Here is a 12,690-nt window from a genome sequence, read left to right as displayed (position 1 = left end):
CTTTTTTTTCATCATGTGTTGTTCAGCTTTTCATCACTGTGACCAAAATACCCGACAAGAACAACTTAAAGAAGGAAAGGTTCATTTTGGCTTGTGATTTCTGAGATCTCAGTCCATGGTCAGATGACTCCATTCTGAGCTCAAGGTGAGGCAGAACATCATGGCAGAAGTGCATGGCAGCTGGAAGCAAAAAGACACACCCAACAAGGGGCCAGAGACAAGATGTATTCCCCAAGCACACCCCGCACTGATATACTTCATCTAACCTGCCCCACCTGCCTACAGTTTCTGCCACTTTCTATTAGTCCATTTAAATTATTAATCAACCAAATAGTTTGATCCACTGCTGAGGTTAAAGCTCTCATGATCAAATCATTTCCTAAAAGCTCTATCTGTGGACAAAACTACATTAGAGATCAAGCCTTCAACACATGAGTTTGATCCAAACTATAACAGGTGATTTTTCAATCATTGAAAATTATAAACCCATTCCTAGTTTGCAAGCTGTACAAAGCATTCCAAATTTTTGTCCGAGACCAGAGTTTACCCACCCTTGAGTTAGAACTTTATCTTCATAAATTTGACTTAGAGTTAAATTTTGATTCACAGGTTTTAATGAAGAAGTGACTATCTCAGTATATACCTTTGGCTCCACAGAGGATTTGAGTCATTTCTTGGTTGAACATTAGATGATTAAGAAGCAGCATACTGAGGAGCAGCCTATTAAAATAAGCAACCAATGTTTGTTGTGCTAAAAGTTACCTTCTGTGGATCTGTCTTTGTCTACTTTTATTGTTAGTGGAGAAGTAGCAGAATCTTGTTTGTGAGTTTTTAGTCTGCAGAGAGATCATGAGACATATTGAGCTTGTTGTGAAACATTCTGCAATTTCTAGTCATCAATTCATCGTTAAAAAAGGAAAACAAAAAAAAAATCACCTGCAAAGTGAATACACTTATTTACCACTGATTTACAACGGTGGCTACCACAATATGAAGCTTAAACTATTGAATTTAAATCAAAGTTCTGTTTTTGTTCACATAACTAGGAGTCACCTAGAGAATAGCTCAAGATTTAAGATAATTGTCCAAGTCTTAATTTCACAAGTTATGGGAATATCTTTAAGGCTTTTCTAAGGTTCCATATTTAGGAATGTTAGTAGAGAAATGCAAGTATGCCCCACTGATAAGCTAAAGTAAAAACTCCAACTAACATCAAGATATTTTTAGTATCACATAGTAATGAGAATTCTTATATCTTGGAGAAACTAACGGGACTCTATTATGCAGTTCTCAATACTATGAAAAACCAGGTGTTATTAGCATTTTACAGGAATGACACATTACCATTTGCCCTACTAATAAACCAAACTCCATTGACTCTTTGAAAGATGTAACATCAATAAGAGGTTCAATATTAACGTCCTCTTGCTTTCTCATCCTTGGTCTGAATTTAGACTTTGATTATAAAATCAGTCACAGAAACCAAATTTTAAGTTTAGAATCAATTCACATTTGAGGAAATGTTATTTTTCCAGCTCCATATATTCACTTCATTGAAAGAAATGTTCCTCAACTTCAAATAAATTAGGACTGCCACACCGCTTATAAGCAACAGAGTTAGAATATAAACTCTAGAACATCAGGAAGGTGGGGTCAAGATGGCAGAGTTGAGGAGGTTACTTTCCAAACTGTTCCCTGCGGCAGAACCAAGAAAGAGGAGAAACAACTTCCTTTGAGGTGAGTAAAAAAAAAAAAAAAAAAAAAAAAAAAGAAAGAAAGAAAAAGAAATCCTACTGGGATTTAATACTGGACTGTCAGATGGCCTAGGGACATAGAAGTTTTGACAAAGAAAAATAAGAAATAATAATAATAAAAAGAAAAAAATCCACCTCTGGCACCAGTGGCTTCCAATGTGGATCCCCTGTGGTCTGAGAGATAGGCTAAGAGAGTCCACATTTTGGATGGCACCTCAGCATGTCTTGAAGCAGAGAGGATAGTGAACAGGAATGTTGTCAAGCTGATCCAGTTGGTGAAATGCATTTTGCTTTTGTGTGAGATGGAAAGAATGTTGCATGTCCCAGTGACCTGCAGAGATCAGGGTCAGCCGCCATCTTTTTCCACAGTATTACCATGGCTGGCAGGTGTGGGTCCAAACACAATCACCCAAACTGGTGGCATTCCAGTTGGGTCTGAAAACCTGACCTTGGAAGGCCCCGACATGCTATGCAGAGTGTGACTAGACAATCAGGTGAAATTCTGGCATGGAAAGTGTTATATTCAGGGGAATTTGAGACGTTCAGATCTGAGAGATCCTGAGTGTCTCTCACACTTTGAGTCTCATGGTTTGCAGGACCAGCTGGGGTGACCAGAACTTGATCGTCTGCAGCTGAAGGGTGGGGGGAGTGGGGAGGGGGATGAATGTGCACTTTGGGACTGAGCACAGGTGGACAAGATACTGGAACTGTGGGAGGTGGAGTGGGGTGAAGGACTGGCTTCCCCACCACATGAGTAGAACTGAGGGGAGATTTTTCAAGTGGTACAGACACCAGTGCAGACCAGATGCAGCTGACCTCTGGGGTTCAACCATCACAATGGAAACAATCCCTTAAATTTCCATCAAGAAGCTTTTTGTTTTGTTTTGTTTTGTTTTAACTTTTGTGTGCTGAATGGTCCATGGACATTTGAACATATATATTTGTCTCACTCTTCTTATTTCAAGCATTTCTTGAAGATATTTATTTTCTTGACTCTGTCTTTTGAGGATGAGGGTTTTTAATTAGTATAAGTTGGATTTGTTTTATATTATTTTTGTTTGTTTTATATTGTTTTTCTCCTATTTGTCTTGATTCATTTCTTCTCTTTTGTCAAGTTCTATTGTTCTCTTCTTCACTCTTCTTTAAATTTTTACTGACACTCTTTCTCATTCACCCTCTCAAATATTACATTCTTCATCTTCTCTGCATTCTTCCTCTTCACCTATTTTGAAATACCAAACCCTTTTGTAAACATAATATCTCTATTTTTGGCAATTACCTACCATAGCACTTCTGTTTATAGTGCCAATTAACACTGTACATGTCAAAATAGGAACTATGTATTGATTGCACTGGTTGTTATTATTTGTATCCCCCTAAATTGTGAAGTACTAAAAATCTCAGAAACACCATAAATTAATAGAGCAGAAGCTCTGTCACCTCAGATTCTTACTGATAAATGGGTAGAAATAGAAACAACATAAAAAATCAGGGGAATAAACTATCCCAAACAAATCAAAATACTTCATTAAAAGAATCCAATGATATCAAAGTGGAGGAAATGTTAGAGAAAAAATTTTGAAAGTTCATAGTTAAACTGAAATGGAAGTAAAAGACAACATAAGGAGGAAAATCAGAGAGAAAATACAAGAAGTGAAAGATTACTTCAATAAGGAGATAGAGATCCTGAAGAAGAAGCAATTGGAAATACTCAAAATGAAAGAATTAATAAACCAAATAAAAAAAACTTAATGGAAAGGATCACCAGCAGACTAGAATATTTGGAAGATAGAGTTTCAGGCAACAAAGATAAACTATATAATCTTGATACTAAAGGTGACCATGGAGAAAAGATGTTAAAAACACAAACAGGACTTTCAAGAAATGTGAGATAAGATTAAAAGACCAAATTTAAGATTTATCAGGATAGATGAAGTCTTGGAGATATAAACCAAAGAACTGCACAATCTTTTCAATAAAATAATGTCAGAAAATTTCCAATACCTAAAGAATGAAATGGAAAATCAAATACACAAAATTGCAACAGGTCTACACCAAGGCACAATATTATGAAAATGCCCAACATACAGAATAAGGATAAATTTAAAAGGCTGCTAGAAAAAAATGACAGGTCACATTTGGAGGGAAATCTGGATCTCAGCTGATTTCTCAACCCAGATACTAAAACCTAGGAGGTCTTGGATTAATATATACCAACCCCCCCAAAAAAAAATGAACACCAACCAAGAATACTATATCAAGCAAAACTAAGCTTCATATTTGAGGATGAAATAAAAATCTTCCATCATAAAAAAGTTAAAAGAATTTACAACTAGAAAGCCTACACTACAAAACATACTCAATAAAATATTCCATGAAGAAGAAATAAAAATAAAATTGAAAACCAAGAAAGGTAGGAACTACTAGAAGAATGGGCAATTGAAAGAAAAACTAATTCAAATTAAAAACCAGAAATAACTCAAAATGACAGGGAATAAAATCATTTCTCAATAACAACATTGGATATAAATGGCTTAAACTCATCAATCAAAAGACACAGAGAGGCAGACTGGATTAAAAAAAACAAGACCCAATAACATGCTGTGTCCAAGAGATTTACCATATAGGCAAAGAAATTCACAGGCTTAAGGTAAAAGGATGAGAAAAATCATACCATTCACATGAATCTCATAAACAAGTAGGGGTTTCTATCTTCAAATCAGAGAAGCTAAACTTCAAGTTTAAATTAATCAGAAGAGACCACAAAGGTCATTTCATATTACTTAAGGGAATGATACATCAGCAAGATATAACAATAGTAAATATTTATGCCCCAAACAATAGCTCACCTATGTACATCAAACAAAACCTTCTCAATTCCAAGAACAAAATAGACAAAAACACAATAATACTGGGTAACATTAACAGGCTGCTGTCATACTTGGATAAATCAGTCAATCAAAAATTAAACAAAAATGCTATAGAACTAAGAAACATGATTAATAACCTAAACTTAACAGATATATATATATATATATATATATATATATATATATAATGTTTTATATGTCAGAGACTGAATACACTTTCTTCTCAGCAGAACATGATCATTTTCTAAAACAGACCATATCTTAGGCCACAAAGCAACTCTCATAAAATTAAAAAAAAAAAAAAATAGAGATCATACCTGGCATTCTATCAGATTGTAATAGAATAAAATTAGAAATCAACAATATGATTAAAAATAGAAGCTATTTTAATGCCTGGAGACTAAATAACATGGTACTGAATGATAAATGGATAGTATAAGAAAGCAGGGATGAAATTTAAAAAGTACTTAGAGGTAAATGAAAAGAGCAACATATATTCTTCTATCAAGATCTCTGGGACACTATGAAGGCAGTTATGAGAGGAATGTTTATAGCACTGAGCTCATTCATTAAAAGAGTAGAAAGTTATCTAATAGATAACCTAACAATAAATCTCAAGACCCTAGAAAAAAAGAAGAATTCAAGACACAAAAAAATAGCAGAAGACAGGAAATAATTAAAATCAGAACTGAAATCAATGAAATTGAAATTTAAAAATCAACTCAAAAAGCAGATCAAAAAATGGTTCTCTGAGAAAATAAATAAAATTGATAAAACCTTAGCCATGCTAACTAAAGGAAAAAGGAAAAAAATTCTAAAATTTATGATCAAAAAGGAATTATCACCACAGGCACCATTGAAATGAATAATATAATAAGAAACCACTTTAAAAACTTATAATCCAATAAAATAGAAAATATTGAAGACATTGACCTATTTCTAAAGTCATATGACTTAACCAAATTGAACCAGGAGGACAGAAAATTTAAACAGATCAATTTCAAGCAATAAAATTGAAGATACTACCAAAAATGTACCAGCAAAGAACATCCCAGGACCAGATGGATTCTCAGCCAAGTTCTAGACCTTCAAAAAAAGAAATAACACCAATTCTCCTCAAATTTATTCCATGATATAGAAAATGAAGGAACCCATTCAAACTCATCCTATGAAGCTAGTATTACCCTGATTCCAAAACCAGACAAATTAAATACACAACCAGGAAAGAAAACTTTAGGCCAATATCCCTGATGAATATAAATGCAAATATTTTTAATAAAATACTGGCAAATCACATGCAAAAACATATAAAAAGGATAGTGCTCTATGACCAAGTGAGTTTCATTCCAGGGTTGCAAGTTTGTTCAATATGGAAATCAATAAAAATAATTCACCACATCAATAAGATTATTTCTAGATAAAGAAGAGGGGTGGGAGGGCAAGGTAGGGTAATAGCAAGGATGGTGGAATGTGATGGTCATCATTATACAAAATACATGTATGAAGATTTGAATTTGGTTTAAACATACCTTATATAAAAATAGAGATATGAAAAATTGTGGTATATATGTGTATTAAGAATTGTAGTGCAAAAAAAGTAGATGTATAATGGCATAATTTGGTGTGAACATACTTTAAATACAGAGTTATGAAAAATTATGCTGTATATGGTAATAATGAGTGTAATGCATTCCACTATTGTCATGTATTTAAAAAAATTTTAAAAAATAATTTAAAATAATTTTTTAAAAAGACAAGAATCGCATGGTTCTCTCAACAGATGCAGAAAAAGCATTTGACAAAATGCAGCTTCCATTCATGTTCAAAATACTAGAAAAAAATAGGGATACTAGAAACATAACTCAATATTGTTAGAGTTATATATGCTAAATCCAAGGCCAATATCATTCTAAGTGGAGAAAAACTGAAAGCATTCCCTCTAAAACCTAGAACAAAACAGGGCTGTCCTCCTTCATCACATGTATTCAACATTATCCTTTGCAACTCTAGCCAGAACAATTATGCAAAAGAAAGAAATTACAGGTATACAAATAGAAAAAGAAGAGCTCAAACTATACCTATTTGCTAATGACTTAATCCTCTATTTAGAAGACCTAAAAAACTCCACCAGAAAACTAGAACTCATAAATGATTTTGGCAAAGTAGCAGATGCACTCCATGTTGGTATAAATAATTCAAATTCTGTTCTACTGGGCTGGGGATATAGCTCAGTTGGTAGAGTGCTTACCTTGTATGCACAAGGCCCTGGGTTCAATCCCCAACACCACAAAAAAAAAAAGAAAGAAAGAAAGAAATACCAAATTCTATTCTACTGTTATATGTAATTAAAAAGAATAATTTTTTTAAAAATTAAAAATGAATATGACTCTAACAGACTGAATAATCCGATGCTAGGGACTTTCATGTTAGAAAGCCAGGAGTACCTCAAGAAATCTCTAAGAGTCAAGGATGTAGGTCAATGAGACCCTAACCTTGCACTGTGAATGCAAAAATTACAAAGGAATGAAACAGAGGAGTATTTCTCTGGGTGAACCAATTAAAGTTGATGAACAGACTTGAAGGCAAGGATAAGAGAGATCAAGGAAATAAGAACAATGTCTGTGTTGATTACTATTTCATTCCACAAATATTTATTGAGCACCTGTTATGTGCCTGGAACTGTGTTAAATGTTGGAGGGAAAGCTAAACAAAATAGAACAAGCCCCTTCCTCTTAGAGCAAGACCTTATTAATAATAGGAAAGAGGTTATATATGTGTAGACTATTTTTAAAAGAGTACTGCATTCATCTGCAAGGGCTGGCACAACAAAATACCATAGACTGTGTATGTTAAACAATAGGATTATTTACTCAAAGTTTTGGAGGTTGGAAGTCCAAGATCAAGATGCCAACAGTATTGGTCTCTGATGAGACCTCTTTCCTTGATATACAGATGATTGTCTTCTTGCTTTGTCCTCACTTGGCCTTTCTTCTGTGGACACATCACAACCCTAGTATCTCTTCCTGTTCTTATGATGGTTTCAATCTTACTGGTTTAAGGTCCGCTCGTCTGACCTCATTTAACATAATTCCCTCCTTAAAAATTGTCTCTCCAAATACAGTCATGCTGGGGGTTAGGCCCCTCAGTTATGAATTCCAGGAGGACACAATTCAGGTCATAGCAGATACAGAAAAATTGACAATATTAGTCAGGTATAGTGGTGCACACCTGTAACCTCAGCAACTCAGGAGACTGAGGCAGGAGGATTGCAATTTTGAGGCTAATATGAGCTACTTAGTGAAACTCTATCTCAAAATAAAACTTTAGGGCTGGGGATGTAGCTCACTGGTAGAGTGCTCACCTAGCCAGAGCCAGACCCTAGATTCAATCTCCAGTACCCCCTGCCCAATAAAACCTAAGAAATAAAAGAAATGCCTAATATTGGTTGCTAGGAGGTACACAAGATGGATGGAGGGGCAGGGATTAGAGGAAGGCTTCATGAACTATATTTTTTATACTTGGTGAATTTAAAATGTGGATTTATTATCTATTTTTAAATTGTTTTTTAATCAGACACTTTAAAATATTGGAACGTCGTTCATATTCAGAGTTTGTCAGGAAATTATATCATTCTGAGCATTATTTTACCTGAATAAGAATATTTTTATCTTTTTAAGTGTATTGCCAAAATATTTCCTTGGTGATACGTGGAACATTTATAAATCGTCGGTTCTGTTTTTAATTTTGTAAAGCATTCTCCAGCCGTTTGTCTTGAAGCTGGTAAAGACTATGAAGGGGCTCTCTGCTGATTTAACAGCTGGGAGAACTAAAGGGCTATACATGTATCTCTCTTCACCTATCTGACCAGGGTTGGGCATTCTCTGCAGGGAGGAAGCTACAAATCACAGAATCTACCAAGACAAGGTTAAACAGTCAGTAGAGACTGAGAAAAAGACCAAGGATCCCCCAGTAACTCTGCTGAACACCACTAATATTAGATATTCAAAACTATCTTTGGGGGCCAATGTCCACTCATTACTATGTTAGGTGAGACTAGGACCGAAGAGGTAATATTGCTCCTAAACATATTTCTGGGGTTTCAAAGAGTGGTGTATTTTCTACCCGAGGTCCTGACAAGCGCTGGAGATAACTTACCTAGCTCACCATCAGAGGCATTGCTTAAATGTTCATGGTATACCATGTGACTTTATCTCCATCCTAAGCTTTTTTAAAAAAAAAAAAGAAAAGAAAACATCGTATTGTCTTGCCACTAATTACTTGTACAGTTATTAAACCTCACAAAATACCTAGGATATTATGTAAAGCATTGTTAGAACTATTATACGCTTAAAACGCATCAAGAGTAGAAAGAACAAAATCTCTTTGCCCTGTCATGCACAAGATCCTTTTATAAATCCATACTTTAATTTTTTAAGTTTGCATATGGTTATTTTTTTAAGAGAAACTTGTTTCTACACATGACTTAAATAATGTATGGAAGTTAATAATCAGTGGTAGGAAGAAAGGAGGGAGAAGGACGGAAAAAGGAGGATGAGAGACAAAACATTTCCACTGGTCAAGTGCTGGTGTATTTCAAGTTGCTGTTGTTTTGTTTGTTCTTGTGTTTGTGGTACTGAGATCAAACCCAGGACCTTGTACATGCTGGACAAGGGCTCCCCCAGTCCCTACCAATTTGAATATCTTTTTCTATTCACATGCATAATTTCTATGGGTGCAGACATAGATAGATAAATGAATAGAGAGATAATACATCTCAGGTCTTGTTTCACTTTACCCAGGCAATTTTAAATTTTAGTATAAACTTTCTCTAAAAATAATTTTATTTTCTACATGATGGTCTATCAATGATAGAACTGTCACAGGTTATACATGTCTACTGCACATTAGCCTCCACAGGAGCAGTCTGTTTAGGGTGAAGAATGTTTCGTGAAGAATGCCCTTGGATTCATATTTCAGAGAGGAAGGCAAAGATAGCAGATTGGGCAGAGGGAAAAGTCATGCTTCATTGCTATCCCAGCAACATCCTTGGTGATGCCACAGGGAGCCCTGGGCTGAACTTTGACGAACAGTGGGACAAGTGGCCAGCACTTCACAGCCCCAACTCTATAAGTCACGTGATCCAGACTGCCTTGAGAGCGCATGGCCTTGAGCACAGTGACTCTGTGTACCCAGAAATCTTCATGTGGCAAAGGCACTACCATCTGAAACGATCTCCTGGCAGCTCTGTCAGCAGCTGGGGCAACAAGTTCCTTCCTACCAGGAAATTTGGACAGCACATCATGTGTCCTCACAATATCATACTTCATGCAATTTTTCACTTTTGTATCTTTATATGCTTACCAATTTTTATTTATTACAAATAGCTTAGTACATATTTTTAAGCATGTCTTTACGATTATTTCCTCACCTTATATTGTTGAAATTAGACTTAGTTAAAATATTTTAAGTCTTTTCTGCATTTCTTGAAACAACAAATTGCTCTACAAATGGTTGTTCCAAGCTGTACTCAATGCCAATGGATACAACAAGTTCATCAGCTTTGAATCTTTTCACTTAAACATGATCATCTGGTTAGCACAGGTTAACACGATGGTTCTTTTTTTTTTTTTTTTTTGGTGGGAGGTTATCAGGGATTGAACTCAGATGTACTTCACCACTGAGCCACCTCCCCAGCCCTATTTTGTATTTTATTTAGAGACAGGGTCTCACTGGGTTGCTTAGTGTCTCACTTTTGCTGAGGCTGGCTTTGACTGGCAATGCTCCTGCCTCAGTGTTCCAAACCACTGGGATGTGCCAGTGTGCCCAGCAACACATTGGTTCTTTTAAATTTTACTTTGTATGGATTACCAATGAGGCTTAACATTAATTTACATTTCTTCTATCAATAATATAACTTCAGCAGCAAATTTCTAATTCATGCCCTTTATCCATTTCCCACTAGAATATTAATATTTTTACCATCATTAGATAGGATTTAAAACAGTTCAACCATAAAAAAAAAGTATTCCAGCTTGGAAATACTGTTACTCTAACATAATCAATTTGTCTTCCCTCCTACAAAGCCCAAGAACTTCATTCTTTCACTGCTGTTATTTAAGGCTCTTTTTAAAAAATCTTTCCTTATAGATAACAAACTGAACAAAATGAAGATTATAATGCAAAAATAGCCTCACCCACAGCATAGTAAAATAGCAGATTCTCCAGAAAATGTCTTAGAGAGATGCTCAAAAAAATTTACTGAAATATCATCCATTTATTTTTACATACACACACACACACACACACACACACACACACATTATATATGCTCTCTACCAAGATAACATTTATCAGTAGCTAAAATAAAATAATTAAATCATTTTCTTTTAAAGATCTGAGGAATATTTATTTTATTATTAACTTTCTGTGTACTCTGGCAAGCAAGAATATGAGGGTATTTATAGATATTTATTTTCTCCCTGTCAGCTTTTCATCTTCTATTTTGCCACAAAAACCTATTTGCTTGGGGCTTTTCCATTTTAATTCAATCAGTTGCAAATTAATTTTCTGGGAAACAAAACATATTCCTCAGAGATAGTGTATGATTTCCATATTGCTTTTATTTTCATCTTTATGTTTAAAAGAGAAAACAAAGTTAATGAAGTTGATAGTAATAATCTTCCTTTCGTGTAATTTTTTTTAGGTCTCATTATGCATATTTTAGTTGCTCAAACTATTTTTGTAGTCAAGGTTCACGGTTACTCAAATGAACGTCTACCAGAAGTCCAGTGTATTAGTCATGGCCTACACAAACGATGTGATAAACTCTAGGAATCAAAGAGAATTGGCTGTAATAAGCAGTCACCATAGGTAATATTGTTACAAATATTAAATGCAACCCAGACTTTCTGTCTTCTGGTGTTCCAGATTTTTTTTCTTTACCTATTTTATTACCCACTCTACTCTCCAATAGTTAACTTTTCCTCTTTATTGATTTTTTTTTTCAAAATCAAAGTAATTTATCCCTAATACCTGTCATTTCATTAATGAGTTATTTTATATAACTAAAAAGATGTTAATTAGAAGAGAACTAAAATACTTATGTGCAAAGTACAGACCCATACTTATGTGCAAAGTACAGACCCAGCTTGTGTAGGCTTAGCAGATTAACAAAGACCTCACCGAGCTCTCTTCTTCTATTATTGCCACACCCTTGTCAATGATTCAGAATCTGTATCCTCAGAGCTCAGCCCCAAGTAGGAATGAAGAGGCATGGATCTTCAGTGCCTAACAAAAGTAATTTCAACCTTTCTTGGGGGCGGGGGGAGGGCAGGTTATCCTAGAGAAATAGGAACTACTCATTGAAAATATTCTTATCCATTTTTCACTGCTCAAGTGAAGTGATTTTTTGTTCAAAAGCTGGTAAGTAAGGAGTGGTGATACAGTCAGGTATTAGAAAACTGGGAAGCTGTGCTACACTGCAGATGTTGCAATATGATGGGTATCACACAAGGCAATAAAACATAAGCCATAAGACAGAGATTATAGTGTCATCTAAACCAAAAGTCTTCGAGGGAACAGTACACTGGTGCTCTCTCAGCTTTCTCTCCAATTCCTCTTTAGCTTGGGAAACAGAAGCATTTTTCCTAGTTACAAAGACACACTGTTACTATGGTTAAGAAGTAGTCTTGGTGCTCAATCTTAGAACTCTATGCTGTGTATCTGTGTTTTACACACACGTGTGCATACCTGCTCCTACACACATGCACACGTCTTGTTGATAGTAAATTCCCAGGATTCATTTGCCTGACTTTCCCAAACTACCATGGTTGTACTAAACTTGTGGAAGAACAGTGTCGTGGTTGTAGTAGACTCTTCATATCTCAGCTACAGACTTTGAGAGGCTTCCTTCAAAGCATGGGCTAAGTTTATAGTTTTCATTCTTAAAAAGAAACTAGGCCTTATTCTTTTTGAAATCACAAATCAATGGGATAATGGTTTCAGAAGTATAGCAACACTTTTTTTAATGTGGTGATTCTACTGGCTGCTTAGCATTCTGTAATCAA

The sequence above is a fragment of the Urocitellus parryii genome, chromosome 5, assembly GCF_045843805.1.
Source record: "Urocitellus parryii isolate mUroPar1 chromosome 5, mUroPar1.hap1, whole genome shotgun sequence".
NCBI classification, from domain to species: Eukaryota; Metazoa; Chordata; class Mammalia; order Rodentia; family Sciuridae; genus Urocitellus; species Urocitellus parryii.
Note: the sequence above shows the minus strand (reverse complement) of the source record.